At 45.5% G+C, this 16,711-nt stretch overlaps 1 pseudogene; it reads left to right on the top strand.

Annotated features, from left to right (window-relative positions):
- Nucleotides 1–12,023: 12,023 nt before the first annotated feature.
- On the top strand, nt 12,024–14,042 carry LOC149356829 (uncharacterized; annotated as a pseudogene).
- The last annotated feature ends 2,669 nt before the right edge of the window (nt 14,043–16,711 follow it).

Here is a 16,711-nt window from a genome sequence, read left to right on the forward strand (position 1 = left end):
TTTTCTCTCCTTTTGTTTTCGTCTTTTTTTGGTTGGTATATTTCTTCTTTAACATGCCATACCAACAGGACCACCTTTCTGCCCTGCTCTAGACAAAGCAGTCTTAACGAAGTATTACGAAAGGGGCTTAGTACGATATGTAACTTGCGAACTCTTGCTACTGAAGTAAACATGTACATGCTCACCTGTCCATTCACGGTATCAAGTGTGTTTATTGGCAGGGCAGCAGCAGCGCTTGCTTCCGCAGTGGACGCAGTGGCTTCCTCTGCACATGCTGCGGTCAGAAAATGTCCACTTTTGGCATGAAATGCAGTTTGGCCAACCCAGAAATCATGACCACGAGTCAATAGATAGGCTGCGGAAACCTGGAAGTCCGCTACCGATCAAAGCTAGGACTACATCATGGCACGGGTTGCCCTGCACACAGAAGTTGGGTGCAGTGCTGGAGATTACTACCTCCTGCCCTGCACGCATGTGGCAAGCAGCAGCTAAGAACAGCTCTGCTTCATCTCCCATCGCAAGCAGTGGCTCAGCAAGGGTGTGCTTAATCCTTTTATCACAACATACAGCAGGAGTGTGCAGCAAAGATGTGCAGTGTTTCTGTGACTCTCGAAGTCTCCATGCTGCAACCAGTTTTTTTGGCCAAAACAGGTCTAGCCACCATGATTAAGGAGTTTTCACTGTGCACAGTAGCCGACTTCAAGGTTTCTGCAACTTACCCATTGTGCAGGATGCGGAAAGTACACGTCTATTAAAAAGAAGAAAAGGAAACAAAGCTGGTCTCTGATGGATGAACAAAACACTAGACTCACCATAGGGTACCGCAACTTCATCTGGAAATGTAAAAGACAGGGCTGAATCACCATGTGAACAAGCAAAACCAATCTCACTACAGGTCACTAATGGTTCGAGAAAATCTAACACTCACCACAATGCATATCAGCTTCAGCTGGAAATGTGCCAGCCAGGGCAGAGCCACCATCTAAACAAACAAAACCATTCTGAAAAAAGTACTGTACAGCGTTTCGCTGCATTTCTGGCTAATGAAAATAACACATTACACATGAAACCACTGTGGCTTTCAATTAAAGCCTTAAATTCAAATGTCCCAATGACCTATGCATTGTCCTGCATCAATACAGAATGTTTCCTGAGCATATCAGGACTGCAGTGCAAGGGTTCAGAAGAAAGTTAATGCCTCGTGCCTGTATCATTACCCTTTTACAAAGGGTATTCGCTTCACTGTATCCCACACAGCGTCAACAGCGCAAAACAGAGCAGGTAGGCCTAGGATTAAACGCGTGCAGCCTTTCATCATTCTCCATGTACAACAAATCGCAGCCACTGTGATGTTGCTGCATGTTCCAACTCTCGTTGAATGTTTGACTAAATCCCATCTGGTGAGGGGGGAACACAACCGCAAATAGATGAACTCTCCAAATTAGAGACAAGGAAAAGAGCTGTCTTGGGGTCCGCATGCGTCTCTTGTTCAATATGAGCATGAATGCCTTTACTGCCATATCGGGCCTTACCACACAATATGGAGGAAGAAAAGAATTTTGGAAAGGCCGTTAAGTCACATTTTTCAGGCCAAACATGAGGGCTCCTCCTTACTTATTGGCCGCCGTTTCACTGTGTATGCGCAGCAAACACTCTTGCAGACAACGCTGCGCTCAAAATTATTGCCTGTGCCATCGGCCAAAGACTCCCAGTAGTCCATGCGAAAACATGAGACTTAAAGCACACTTTCTGGCACACAATCCAGATAGCAAGGGCCTCTCCTGAGCTTTCTTTCCTCCAGTCATGCAGCGACTACTACAGATAAGTCATCTCCTGTGAGAGATTGGCAATGGCTCCCAGAACACTCTAGTTAGACACTCTTTCAATTTCTTTTTTTGGCCAACCATGCCCCATAGTATTCCAGGTGAGCAGGGAACCCATGCAGGCCCAAAAACATCAACCGTTTCCATTTTTTCTGATATGGCGAGCCGCCGCGGTGGCTCAGTGGTTATGGAGCTCGGCTGCTGACCCGAAAGACGCGGGTTCGATCCCGGCCGCGGCGGTTGAATTTCTTTGGAGAAGAAATTGGAGGCCCGTGTACTGTGCGATGTCAGTGCACGTTAAAAAACCCCAGGTGGTCAAAATTTCCGGAGCCCTCCACTACGGCGTCTCTCATAGCCTTAGTCGATTTGGGACGTTAAACCCCATAAACCAACCAACCAACCAACCTGATATGGCGAGTGTTCGTTCATTTGATGTTATACTCCACTGTACAAAGGGGCTTCATATCACCATTCAGAAATTAGCTTCTCTTTGCAAAGGTAATTGCTACCCGGGTTCCTATTCTTACTTTTTCCTCTCAAAGAACCAGCCATCTAGGAGACTTGAAATGTTACCCAATTATCATATTTACTTGATATTAATGCGCACCTTTTTCCGAGAAAAGTTGCCTAAAAATGGCCCCCTCACAATCTTCACAGCTGGTCTAAGACTGCTTTGCTTTGCGAGCACAACACCCGCTTATACTGCTTCAGAAAAATGCTTCGAGGGATCCAGTGCACAAAGGATAAAGTAAGATTACTAGCCTTAAGGACTGGCCTCAGCTAATTCACCTTCTGTCCTCATATGCCTGTACTCTTAATGTTTTAGGGAGCTGGAAATATAAATTAGCAGTTAGAAATGTACCTGCAGGGCCAGCAGCACTTGTGATGGCCGTCAACACCTCTTCAGGAAGTTTTGAGCCTGCAAACAATCAAGCGAAACACAGATTGCAGTTTGCTCTATTCTGACAAGATATCAGGGAATATCACAAGTGTTACCTGAGTCCAAAGAGGGAGGCATGATGTATTCTGCGATGACCTCACAACGCTGCTGGCCCCTTTGAATGCAGCTGGCTATTTCGTCTGTGGTTATTGAAATACACAAAAATATACACTGGGGAACGACAATACAGTGTACCAGAGAATCGCCCCCATTACATGAAAGGTACAACCGTGTCTGCAAGTGGCTTCTGTTTATCCCTTCCTAGCTCATAAAAGCTTCTTTTACAGTGAAAGTGCATCTCTGTCATTAGAATTCAGCAATCTATAGGAGGTATTCACTGAGGCCGCGCTAGCAGACGGCGCGAGCATCGCCGCGGCAAAAGCGCCATGTTTGCGGTCGTTTCACGCCAGCTCGTGCAGTAATCGCGGTACGCCGTGAGGTACCCGGCCTGAACTGTTAGTGATCCGTAACATATTTGCACGTTTTTAAATGCATCAGCGACCGCGTATGCTTATTGTGCATGAAGTTTGCAGCAAAATTCCTCTGTGCCGTGATAACAGAGCTGCCTCAACTCGGCAGCAAAACTGGCTGGCTTCACTGCACGCAAAAATGTACACTACTTGCAGCTTTTAATATCAGTTGATAACTGTCAGCTAGTCATGCAGGGCACATCGTGGATAAACAGCACGATTAACTACCGAAATTCCAAAACTGGCGCCGCAAAAACCAATAATTCCAGCGGCAGAACGGTCAAACAAATGCTCGCAGCACGAACGTCAGAGCCAGCGAGAATATTTTGCAGTTTTGATTGTAGCTACGTAGCGCTGCTTCGAATGCACAAGACGTCTAGCCGTAGCAACATGTCACTTTCAGCTGATAGAGGTGACAAGTTAAGCTACAGCTAAGCGAACAGACTCTTCGAATTACTCACCTCTCCAAAAACGCCACTTCGGCCTTCGGCACCTCGGCCTTCGGCACCCTAAGCAAGGCTCTTGGACTCACCCACTTGTCAAGTAATTGCACCCTCTCATAGGTTTGTATGTTTTAATTCCTTGGCCTGTCAGCAAAGTTAAGCCGTGCACAAGGTGGGCCTCGATACCAGTGAATTAAACGCGCGGCAGCAGTCCTGTACGTCGCATACCATGCCGGCGCCTTCGCATTCCTACGGGGGTCGACCTTTTCACAAAGTAGAACCTTCTGAGCGTGCCCGCTCTTTTCTGCTTCGCACAGTTCACGGAATATTCACTCAGTCACACGGCGGTACGGGTCGGACAGAAATTATCTGCGGCGAGACGCGAAATACACTCACATTTCACCCATCACCAGCTATTTAAACGCTGCGGATGGCTGCGGAGGACGCGCGCGCGACCACCAACATGGCGAATGCCGCGCCGGCCGCTAGCGCCCCTTGCGGATGACGTCATGTGAATATCTTCTATTGATAGAGGCCAACAGCAAGTCAGTGTACCTTTAAACAAGTCACTCTATATGTCCGCAAGTTTATTTGCATGAAGCAAGATTGAGATCAGTAAAGAGGGGAGCATAGTTTGAGCCTTGCAAGGAATATTGAAGTAATCATAACGCCACGAAATGCCATAAATTTGCTGCACTTTATATTTACACCTGCAGGGCCTCATGAATACTGTTATGTATATGACAAATAGAGTACTCAGGCAGGAAATAACTACTGCATCTGCCCGAGAAGGCTGAAAGGCAAACAACTTCAACTTCCTCTTCTTCCAAGGCATGTGTTATTGTGATCATCTCAAGAGGAAACGAGTTTCAAGTATTATGCCACCTGACTCGCAAAAATAAAACCAAAGGTGCTCACCAATTTTCTCTAGCAGGGTGCTAGTAAGTTGCCGATTTAGCTCATTGGCAGCCTGCAATTCCTTTTTCAGCCGCCGGTTTTCTTTTTCCTTGCGCACCAGGGCATCCTTTACGCGGTCTAACTCAGCAGTCTAAAAATTATAATGCACAAAACCAATAATGTTGACAAGAGAAATAACATGCACCAATATGTTGCCACGAGTGATGCTGCTCGTAAAGTAAAAAAAAAATCCTCCAATAAATTTACCCTGTTTTGCTGGTGCTCCTCGATGATTTCAGTATGGAGGCTGCTGCATGCAGCTTTCTGCCTCTTTAGCGCTTCTTTGCGTAGTGGCAAGCTCTGCTATAGAAAATACAGTTACTTGACTTGTTGGTAGAGTACAAGCCTACAGAATACAAAGAATACACATCAGACAGCATGCTCACCCGCTTTTCACCTGGCACCCTTTTATCTTCTTCCTCGGTCATGATGATGCGCGGCAGTGGTTCTCGCATCAGCTTTATTTTTTTTCGCAAGGAATCAAGAGTATCTGAAAAGAGAATGTTGTCCAGATTTGCATTCGTTGCATTCATCGGTTAAAATGTGGCAACTTTCCAGCTTTAATACAGGTATCAGATGAAAAATTTTGCATTGCTTTGGTGCTGGTGATCAAGCTGCCATCAGCTAAACTTAGCGCTTGCCAACACCAAATGGGTCTAACTCAAAACGACACAATATTACACAATCTGTGTTTCTGTACATCGACCATAGGTACGGCGGTATCGGTTATCGCGGTTGAGAACATGTAAGATAACATTTTCTACACTGTAGGTATTGGTATTGTAGGTACAGCCAAGTGTGGGGACACAACCACATAACTTTACTGCTTGCACTTCGCCTGGTCGTCGCCCTCCCAGCAGCGGACCAATAACTAAACACAGTCGAAGGCAGCCATCTGACCACGGCCGCAAGGCGAACACGGCTGTGAAAAGCGCTTGTGAAGAGCGCTTGTGAAGAGCGCTCGAGCAGAGTGCTTAGAAGCAAACCAAGCGAAATGTTAGCGTAGCTGCTCTGCTAAGGCCAAACTGTGCCTATGCGGTTCGCATGTCTATTCGGACTGCCGCGGTGGCTCGGTGGCTTTGGCGTTCCGCTGCTGATCCCAACGTCGAGGGTTCAATCTCGGCCGTGGCGGCCGATTTGCGAAGGAGACTAGGTACGAAAACGGCCTTGTGCTGTGCGATGTCAGCGCACGTTAAAAGAACCCCGAATGGTCTGAATCAATCCGAAGCCCTTCCTTTATCCCTCATGGTCCATGTGTCGCTTCGGTACGTTTAACCCCACAAATTAAAATTGTCTACTCGACTGCGCTCGAACGCAAATGTTGTAAGTCAATGTCAGTACCTTTGCGTCTGTACAGCCAACACCAGCAAAGCGTACACAGACAACCACAGGCCGGGCAGGTGCCAGGCATATTCAAGGCACATTTGGAGCCAACGGCGAATGCTGCTCAGGGCCGGAGCAAACAGCTCGCGCGCGCTACACAAGCCTGGTGCAGGCTAAGCGCTCTTGAGATACGGTTAAGGAAATCATACAAGGGCAGGCTTACCTCCGTGTGCGAGAACGAATGCTGGGTAGTAACCTTCTACCTCTCCGTTCTCGCTCGACCAGAAAGCTTGCAGCTTCTTCCCACTGTCGAAATCTTCTTCGCTAGTCGGTGAAATACCTTTGATCAGCCGGACCGGCAGTATAACCTTAAATCGGTCTTCATACTTCACAAACGCTAGCATAATGCCAGAAAAAGCACGTGCACACGTGGTTCGAGGTTCCTTGGTGCAAAAACCTACAGCCACGGTAACAAAACCGACAAAGCAACCACGGTGACAACAAAACGCTCGGAGTTTTGTTGCTGTTATTCGGCTACGGCGTGGCTACGGCTGCGTCTGCTAATGGCTGCGTGCGGTATTCGGAACCGAAACCACACCTTGGTTCGGTTAACCTTCGCTAGCAGTGAAAAAAAGCAGAATTGATATGCGGATTGAACCTTATCAATAAATCCCCGATACACTCGTCGCGAATATCATTGGTAAAGGTTGCGCGAAAAACAGGACAAAAATGAAGAAACACATACGACATGTACACGGCGTACACGTACGTGCGTCTTAATTTTTGTCCTGTTTTCTTTCGCGCAAGTACAGTCTTTGCCAAAAATAACCAAGCTGCATGGTTTGCTCCTCATTCGTATACCAGAGCCCTCACGGCTTCCCTAAATACCAGCAGTTCTTTGACGGTGAGGAGAGAGGTTCTTCTTACCATACAGAGATTTACAGGCTGAGGGCTGGCATAATAGCTTTAATATACGAGTGAGAAGCAAACTGGGTATAGCCTGGTTACTTTTGGCAAAGACTGCACATACCTTTACCACGGATGAACCAACTCGCCCAAGAGCGAGTTTTAATGAAACGAATATCATTGCATGACATAGTCCGGCTGACACCCAGAAAATACTACTCCTTATTCCCCCTCTCCAGCAATTTAAGTACAAGGGAGCGTCACATATATCACTGCATGACATGGAGTTATGTCCACGAGAATTCTATAGGTAAACAGGATTTTTAATCGTGCGCTGGTACAATTAATGACTCATTTTCTGAAGTTGATTCTTGCCATGGACAGGGGTACATGTCTGTGCGTTCTAAATAGCCCCAGAGGTTGAGCCTACCCCATCTGTGCTCGTTCGGTCGAAAAGCCTTTGGTGTGCAGTCGGCACCGCGTGTCAGAAATAATCGGGGGCTGTGCCCGCCGCGGTGGCTCAGTGGTTCAGGCGCTCGTCTAGTGAGCCGGAGTACCCGGGTGCGAGCCCGACCGCGGCGGCCGCGTTTCGATGGAGGCGAAACGCAAAAGGCGCCCGTGCTGTGCGATGTCAGTGCACGTTAAAGATCCCTAGGTGGTCGAAATTTCCGGAGCCTTTCACTACGGCACCTCTTTCGCTCTTTCTTCTTTCCCTACCACCTTTCTCCCTTCCCTTACGGCGTGATTCAGGTGCCCACCGATATAGGTATGTGAGACAGACACTGCTCAATTTCCTTTCCTCAAAAACGAATTTACTAATCGGGGGGTTGCGTAAAAAAATCTGTATCATGTCAGCCGTTTGCCGCATAATGTTCCAGATGGGGTCATACGATTCAGCGTTCTCGCGACAGGGATTCGAACCGCGGCCTATACTCGGGGCTGCCTAAAAAAAATCGTATCATGGTAATTTGTGATTCTAGAGACTGGGGATTGATTTGTGTGTGACAGGCAATGATCACCACTTAATGAAATCATTGCAATTAATTGATTAATTAAAGAAATAAAAAATTAAAAATGGTTTTTAAGGTGTCAGAATGCCCAGAATGAAAAGTTAACGCTTGATGGTGCTAATTAAGAAAAATTATTGTGTGTAATTGATCAATTAATAAATTCAAACAATTAAAAAAATTGAATGCATTAAAAGGTGTCAAACTGCTCAGAGTGGAAAGCTATAACCCACTACGCTATCGGGTCATACCCAAAGCGTAGCTTAAGTGTCCTGTGCATTTTTTTTCCCTTGTAGTACATTTCAATGCGTATCTGAACGGTGCAGGCAAAAGCCAGTCGCGTACGAAACTCGCTCGCGGCCGATTCTGTGTTGTACATGCGTCTGCTAGGTTGCTCGTCGCTGGTGCCGGTGCGGAACTCACAGCATCCGCGATTACGTAATCCACTGAGATCGTACTCTGCCGCTCATACGTATCCGAAGTTTAGTGACGTTGACAATGTCTGGATCTGCTCCTAAAAAACAGCGTAAGCATTGTCTGGAGCCCGGCGCTTACTTTGACGTGCCGAGCACAACTCTCTGCAGGCGTCGAAAGGGCCATTCTTTGGCAGCCGCTGTCGATCCGCTGAGTGCCGCCGTGCTCACGATCAAACCTCCAAGTGCTCAAGGTGTCTCCAGCGGTCCGCCAAGCGCACCTCCCACTGAAAGTACCGCGTGGGACAACGCGAACGACACAGCGGGCAATACGGAGCCGAGGGATGAACTGCAATGCACTGATTACCCGGACGTTCTGCCCATTGAAGGTGCCGCGCAAGACGGAGCCAGCGATGCTGCGGCCGACGTAGAACTTCCAAGCTACGACTTACAAAAGGGCGAGTTGCAATTAGGAAGTGGCACTTGCACCGACGCCAGTTCTGATATGAGTGGTGACATGAGCAGTGACTACGACTTTGAAAATGAGTTGCAACCAGAAAGTGACATCTGCAGCAACGCCAGTTCTGATTTGTGTGGTGACATTGGGATCAACAGTCAGATGATGAGCTGCCATCATCCTTTGTGCAGTTCAGCAATGAAAAGTTGCCAAATGCAGAGGTTACCAAGATGGGTGCAATAGCTGCTGTTATGGCATATGCAGTATCACATGGCCTAACATGGGCTGCATTGGGGGATTTAAGCAAGCTAATAAATTTCCTTTTTGGAGGTAATGTCTTGCCCCAAAGCACATATGCTTTTCGCAAACTGTGGTGCAAGGAAAAAGAAGACGTTGTGCAGTACCATTGTTTTTGTGAGACGTGCAGTGCTCTCCTGAATGTCGTTGAGAAGTCAGCACGTACAGTGCCTCAACTGCCGGCACACCAATGCCCTGCAGACGCTCAAAGACCGCGGCTCATTTTTCATCATTCTGAATTTGCATAAGCAACTCAGCTTTGCAATGGAAAGTACAAAGCCCCAGCTTCATGAAAACCTGGAGAAACTGCAAGAGCCACGGTCTGGAATTTCTGACATCACAAGTGCTCAGTGCTACAGCAGATTGCGGGAAACACTTGCGAGAGATGACATCACTCTCACTATAAACACTGACGGGAGTCCAATTTGGAAGTTGTCAAAGAGCTCAGTGTGGCCCTTACAGTTCATCGTGAATGAACTGCCACCGCACTTGCGGTTTAAACATCCGATACTTGGTGGGCTTTGGTTTGGCAAGAAACATCCAAACATGCAGCTCTTCTTGAAGAAGTTTGTGAAGGAAGTCAACACTACCGAAGCAGTGAAGTGGACATACCAGTCAACTACACATTACTCCAAACCAGCCGTACTGTGCTGCTCAGTCGATGCGCCAGCAAGGGCAGCGGTACTGAATATGGTCCCCTTCAACGGGTACTTTGGATGCCCCTGGTGCTTCATCCGAGGGAAGCATGTTGAAGGTTTGAAGGTTAGCGTTCCGAACAGCTCGACAGTACTTAGGGTAATTGCTAAACAGTTATCACAAGTATCAGGATAAGCGAAATTGAAAGAGCTTAGTTTTTTTTTTGTGAAGTGTGCCAGCTTATGGAAACTACTGTTCATGTGATTAAGTGCTGTATTATGTTTTTGCCTTAAAGGGCCTGTGCCCACCCCAGCGCAGCAGACACTCTCTACCTCTCTTTGAGCGAGCCTCCTCTCCTTCCATTCCCTCCTCGAAATTCTTCTCTCCCGCTCCTCGTCGAGTAGGCTCGGCAAGGCAAAATCACCCCTTCGTTCTCCGGTGTAAGCCGGAGGCGTGGTGTCTGTGGAGTGCGTCACAGGGCGACGTCATGGCCCCGCCTTCAATAGAATTCTTTTCTTGGTTTTTGCATTTTCTCCGCACACTGAACGATCGAGAGGCGCGATCGGCTCGACCACCTAGACTTGTTAGCGAGCGCATCCTTTCATACATCTGTTTGTCATTCCCAGTTAACGAGCCACCTTTTCATTTTCTTTTAGGCCTCCCCACCGTTTCACGAGCGGAGGGGCGGAAGTCGGTTGTGTTCAAAACACACGGAGAAGCGCGGAACCGGCAACCGCCCGTTTGCTTTTCTCCATGCGTGTTTGTGTTCTGTGTGTTTGTGTCTTTTCTCCGCTCCAAAGCATATGTCATTCATTGGAGTCAAGGCGTACGCAAGATGCACGAAAGATAAGGGGTGTGTGTGCGGAGCGGTCATGTGGGCGAGCGAGGGAAAGGCTCTGCTGCACTACTAATTAAAACCTTGTTTTGGGGGGCTCGCATAGAAGAAAAGAAACTGAGAAGGGAGCGCGCACGCAGAGCGTCTCGTGACGTGATCACGGCGGGGGGGGGGGGGGGCGAACCAACTCCTTCAGTTTTACTATTTTTTTACTTTTTATGGCTAGGGTTCAAGGCTGTCGCCGCACGCTCCCTCCGCAGTTTTTTTTTTGTTCCTTCATGCGGGTTTGTAGGCATGAGCCAGAACAGAAGGCGCTGCGGAAAGCCTTGTGCAGACGACGCGACGCCAAGGCTATGCCCAACCTTCTCCCGTCAGTCAGAACGATGCACCAATGGAGTGCCTTTAGCGAAAGTAGCCCCCCTTGACGTCAGCGGGGTGCAGAGTAGTGGGCCGGGCCCGTTTTTGAAGGAAGGAAAGAACGAACGGGCTTTGATTTGAATTTTCGCAGCTTTTCGGGGCGCGCATGGCTCTAATATTTTGCAGAGGTTATCTTCGATGCCTCATCTATGCAGTGGGCTTGTTTTTCAAAAATGTCCGGACCCCGGTCAGTGGCCCTTTAAGGAAGCATGCGGTATATCACGAAAGAACAGCCAGAAGCCAGAACCACATACATGGTTATGCGAGACATGAAGTTTGCAGAAGATTATGAAGACATAATCAATGGCTTCAAAGGGCCGTCTTCCCTCATGAATTTGATAGGTAAGGACATTCTGCTCCTTTCTTCCTATTAGCATTTAACTTCAATTTGCTCTAGTTGGCATGGACTGACTGATGTCACAAGCACTGCGTATGTGGTAAGACATATCCGAGGTATGAACGACAGCTTAGTAAAGAGAGAAATAAAGCCAATGGCTCACATTACATTTAAATTCCTGCATGATCAAGTTCATTTCTTGTTTTCAGCATTAAGAACAATGCTGCAAACCACATGCATTTAGGTGGTGAAAGGTAATGTGCAACTTGCGAATTCTTTGCGAAACTCACTTGAGTGGCAGTGCTTGCCGTAATACGTGCAATTTTTCCATGCCATTCTGCCGGGTTTGCGGTGTACCAACGCAGCCAAGCCTGTCATATACACAAACCTATGTCTGTGCAGCATTTACATAAGCAGAAGAGTTTGACCTGCATGCTTTCCCAACGCTCCAGCCTTTCTACGTCCAGAAGGAGCAGCTTCACTTAAGGTTTTATACACTTGCCAAATGCCTCCACCAAGCCATGGTTTTCCTCATCTATAAAATAATAGCACTCGGCTCCTGCCATCTTTCTTAAACTGTGCAACACTGATTGCAAAAATTGGTTGCTTCTATTATTTAGTTTCTACAGTGCTTATACTATGTTAATTTCTTTTTGTTCCTGATTTGTAGTATTATTTTGTCTTATTTTATCCAACTTCAGAACCATGCTTGACTTCATTGGTACATATATCAGTATTTTGCTCATTCCTGTACTTTACCTCATGGCATTGTGCTGTATTTTTACTGATATTGGGCGCTCTCTTTCTTTTTCAGGTCTAGACCTTGTCAATGGGTTCAGTGCAGATTATATGCACTCCGTACTGCTTGGTGTTGCTAGACAAGTGACCGAGACAATTTTGTCAACTTCGAACTCAGGTCAACCCTTCTATGTCGGTAAGGCAATGCCCACAATGCGATTCATTTGTGATTCACTGATTGGTGAAAGTTTCTGTAACATTCCTGCTTTTTGTGGCACTGCAGTTATTATTGATTATCATCACTTTTTCAAATGTGCACCTTATTGTGGGGAAATGGGAGCTGAGAAATTGCAGACCATGCACGTGTTATAATATGTGGCCTCTGATTTTGCTGAGTATGATTAGTGGAAGACACTGTTGATGGCGCCACTACATAGTGTACAAAATGTGGTGAAAGAGTAAGCTGCAGCCGTTTAATATTTACTACTAAGCTGCCTTCCTAGTTGTCGCATTTTGAGAAACCATGATCAAATAAGACGGCAGCAGCATATTTTATTATCAACAGGCTCAGCTCAGCGGCTGCTGGGAACTGCTGTGTAGGGAAACATGCTGCATGAAACAAAATGATGAATACACTGTACAGTGTATTCAGCATTTCGTGTTATTTTTAATGGCTAAAAGCAAGGTTATATGCATGTACGGATATTTATGTATTATGCACAGCGATGCTTGTGCCTTTTTTTTCCTTTCATCTGTTGGGATGTTTATATACTACAGGTTATTATCACCTAGCCTATTCTCTCTGCTCACAAAAAAGTATGCACATTTATTTTGCAGGTCGTCCATCTGCACTTGAAAACATTGATTCACGGCTGTTGGTCATCAAACCTCCACACTGTGTGACAAGGCTGCCTCGGTCAATCAGAGAACGAGGACATTGGAAAGCATTTGAGTGGAGGCAGTGGATATTGTTTTATGCTCCGCCATGCCTAGACGGTATACTGCACCATGACTATTGAAAGCACCTCTGCAAACTTTCAGAGGCTCTCCACATCCTTCTGCGAGAGGAACTCACTCTGTCTGAAATTGCCAAAGCAGGTAACTTATTACAGGTGTAATTGTTGAATATAGCATAGCTGTGAAGTATCTGAGATAACCATGTAATTTATTAACCATGTAAGGTTTTGACCTTTTTGTAGTCTTGCACAACTGTCTGCAAAGCATTTCGAAATATTATTTACAATCAGAAATGCTTTTCCTGCATAGTACATTTGGTATGGTTAATTTTGTGAACTGTGGTTCTAAAATATTTACAGAGGGTACAAACCGGTTGATTACCAAATATTGCAAAAGTAAATCGCGCCGTCTTGTACCCTTTTTCCTCTTTTTTATAGTGGCTTTTATATTCTCTGACGTCATAATATTTGCCATGTTAGGTATATAGCACTGTTTTTGTGCTATTCTTGTAGTTGACTACGGCACTCCTGAAACATTATCCTTTGCTTGTCTGTTAGAAGTTGTGATGTGGTAAATTGGTTAGTGATTTTTGCTTAACAGCTAGTGTCATACACTCTTATAGTCTGCTTTTTCTGTAATAGAGAGATTTCATGTTCCTGAACATGGAACTGCTTGTTTTCGATGAACTTTGGCATATAAAGCATGAAGAAAAAAATCTCCCACTGAGGTGGATTTACAACACCTTGGCTGCGTTTGTTGAGGAAATTTTTAATGGCTCCCAAATTCACCTAATATTTATTTATTTTTATTTCAGAGCTGCTTCTGGAGAGTTTCGTCGTTCAGTGCAAGAGTTTGTATGGGGTTGCCAGCTTGACATTCAATGTTCATGTGCTACTTCATTTGGCCAACTGTGCCCGGTCACTTGGGCCATTATGGGCACATTCTGCTTTTGTTTTTGAAAGTGGAAATGGGCACATAGTTCGGCAGGTGTCGGCTGCTAATGGCATCCCTCTGCAAATTGTTGAACGCATTATTATGCTTCAACAACTGCACAAGGTGGTGAGCAGCAGCTTGCTGTGTCTCTAAGAGAAAGAGTTTTGCATGGGGACCTTTGGGTATCCTCGTTTACAGAAGGCTACGCATGTTGGCAAGTTGTGCCTTTTAGGCAAGGGAGAAGAAGTTGCTCTAAGTATTGAAGAGCAGGATGCTGTGAATAATCGCTTAGGCATGAGAACATTCAAAGTGCTTCAGTACGAGCGCTTTGTACAAGCAAAGCAGGTCTTCCACAGCATTGCATACAAGCGACCATCCCGTTCTGACTCAACATTCATCAAAACATGCAGTGGCTCATACGAGCGCATCGAAAAAATATTGCTACTAGAGGCCAAAACTTGCGTCTTGATGTACAGACCAATAATCATTGCAGACACTGCTGCTGCCCCATCGCACATCAAAGAGTGCTTTGTATCATCTGGCAGAGCACTTACTGTGGTACTGCCGGAGGAAGTGGCCGACTGCTGCCTTTTCATTGAATTTTTGCAGGAGGAAAATACATTTATTTGCGACTTGCCAAATAGAATAGAAAGGGATTGAGATTAGCTGCAACTGGGTTCGAGCCTCTGCTCACATGCTTAGGTCATAAAGCTCGTAAAGCCCGCAAACGTAATAACCTAGATTATCACAATTCTTTAAGCTTATAGCCGTAACACAAGCAGAGTTGTACCTGTACCTAGGAATAACAGTGGCTAGCAGACTTCCATGGTCTGGGCATATTCTAAACCACTTCATCTTTCTCTCCTGTGTATACTCATCGTCATCACTTGGGCTGTTTGCTTGGGGCACATCTCTAGCTGCGGGTTGGAATAAACCTGGTTGGCAAAGTGCTGCATTACACGATGTGGAAATGCCGGCTACAATTTCCCTTACTTGCACAACACATTCCTACTTCCACCCAACAAAAAATTGTGCCAGCTTTTCAACATCTTAAGTTCGCAGCATTTACATAGGTCCGTAATGCCTTTAATTAGTCTTTCTTGCCATCAACCATAGAACGATGCAGTTAGCTGCGAGAGCCCGTAGCAACTGAATACTATGCGAATAAATTCATGAATCTACTCTTAGACCCTGCATATTTGTCATTAGCTGTAAATAACAAACACACATTGGCTTCTACTCCTCATGTACCACAAATGCACTTATTATTAACATTTTTTTCTGAGTTACCCTTATTCGTATTATGTACACCCTTTTTGATCTTGCTTGAATTGCCGCATGGCCAATGTGTACCTATGTATGTTTGCTTCACCCTTTTGTAATGCCATGTAATAATTTGCTTGCCTTCTTTTGCTATGTAACCATAATGTCCTTCTGTTCTTTTTGCTCCCCATTATGGAATACCCCACCTAGGGTCCCTTAAGGGGCAATAAATGATGATGTTAACTACATGTTGAAAATATCTGCAGAGATTTACTGGAATGTGTAGTTTATGCAAGTGAATGTATAATAAAAGTTATGCATATCCTAGTGCAGTAGGATTCACGTGTGCTGCTTGGTGCTTATGTGTAGAAAGTATGCGAAACAATACCTAAAAATGGATGCAGCTGAAATTCTGTCCAGCTGCATCCTTACTTCATGCCATTTTTTTCCCTTTTCTTGGGATCTGTATAGTAAAAGCTGTAAATACTGTAAACTTAACGCATATTTTCACTTTTGCCTTTGAAGGGGACAGACTCTGCGGACTGTCCTGCATAATTTTTACTTTGTGCTTTTCATTTATATATACAGTGTACTATAGAATACATTTTTGAAGCAAATCTGTCCTTCATGTCTTTATACATGCTCTAGATAAATGCAAAATTTGTAGAGTGTTTATAATATTAGATGCACACACTGTAGCGTAGTAAATAACAGTGTATAACACTTCATTTTTCTAATAAATTTTCTTTACCTGAGGGCGGCTACTGCTGGCAGCTATTCTCTGAGGCGTTATCATCAAGAAAAGAAAATTGATCAGTGGATTATTTTCAAAAATTTTACTTTCCGAAACCTGGAAATGCAGTATATATTTTTTTTTCGATACATGGTATTAGCTTGTCAGATCGCGCTTTTCGAGGTCGATTTCTAAGTGGGTGTTAAGCTGTATTCTGCAGAAAAAAAGTAAATTAGAGTTGTTTTTATGCTCCATGCATATTTAAACTTTTCCTGCTGATAGTGCTTATCACACGGTACTGCACTAGAAAACTTTGCATACATACTTTTTGTCTTTACCCATCGCAGTTATCTTCGAACGATTACTCAACGTATGTTTGCGCAATAAAAGGACGGGGTAGACAGCCTTAAAAGGAGACGTACCAGCTGACAGTGGTATCCACTGCTGCGCCAAAGGCGCGTTTGCGAGCTTTTAAAGTGCTTCGCGCTGAGTGGGGGCGTGGTTAGGCATGCGGTGAGGCTTTCGCACGGCTCCTGCTTTTCATTCTCGGGATGGCATTGCAAGCAAATTGATAGACTGCGCGGAGCGTTTAATTCTACCTGTAAGCAGAGTAAATGGTTCACCTTGCATGAAAACGGCCGCAGTGTTGCTGCAGTGCTTTCTTAAAAATATACAATGTTTATGTCGGTATAAAATAGTCGTAATTTAATTTACTGAACTAAAATTGAAGGTTCTTGTTTCGTTTTCGACGTAAAATTCGCGCTAGCGTCGCGGCTGCAGCCGCGCCGTTCGCTGCGGTGCGCCGAACTCGTGGACGTAGCCGTCG

Source organism: Amblyomma mixtum, chromosome 3, assembly GCF_055824585.1.
Source record: "Amblyomma mixtum isolate Tamu chromosome 3, ASM5582458v1, whole genome shotgun sequence".
Lineage (NCBI taxonomy): Eukaryota > Metazoa > Arthropoda > Arachnida > Ixodida > Ixodidae > Amblyomma > Amblyomma mixtum.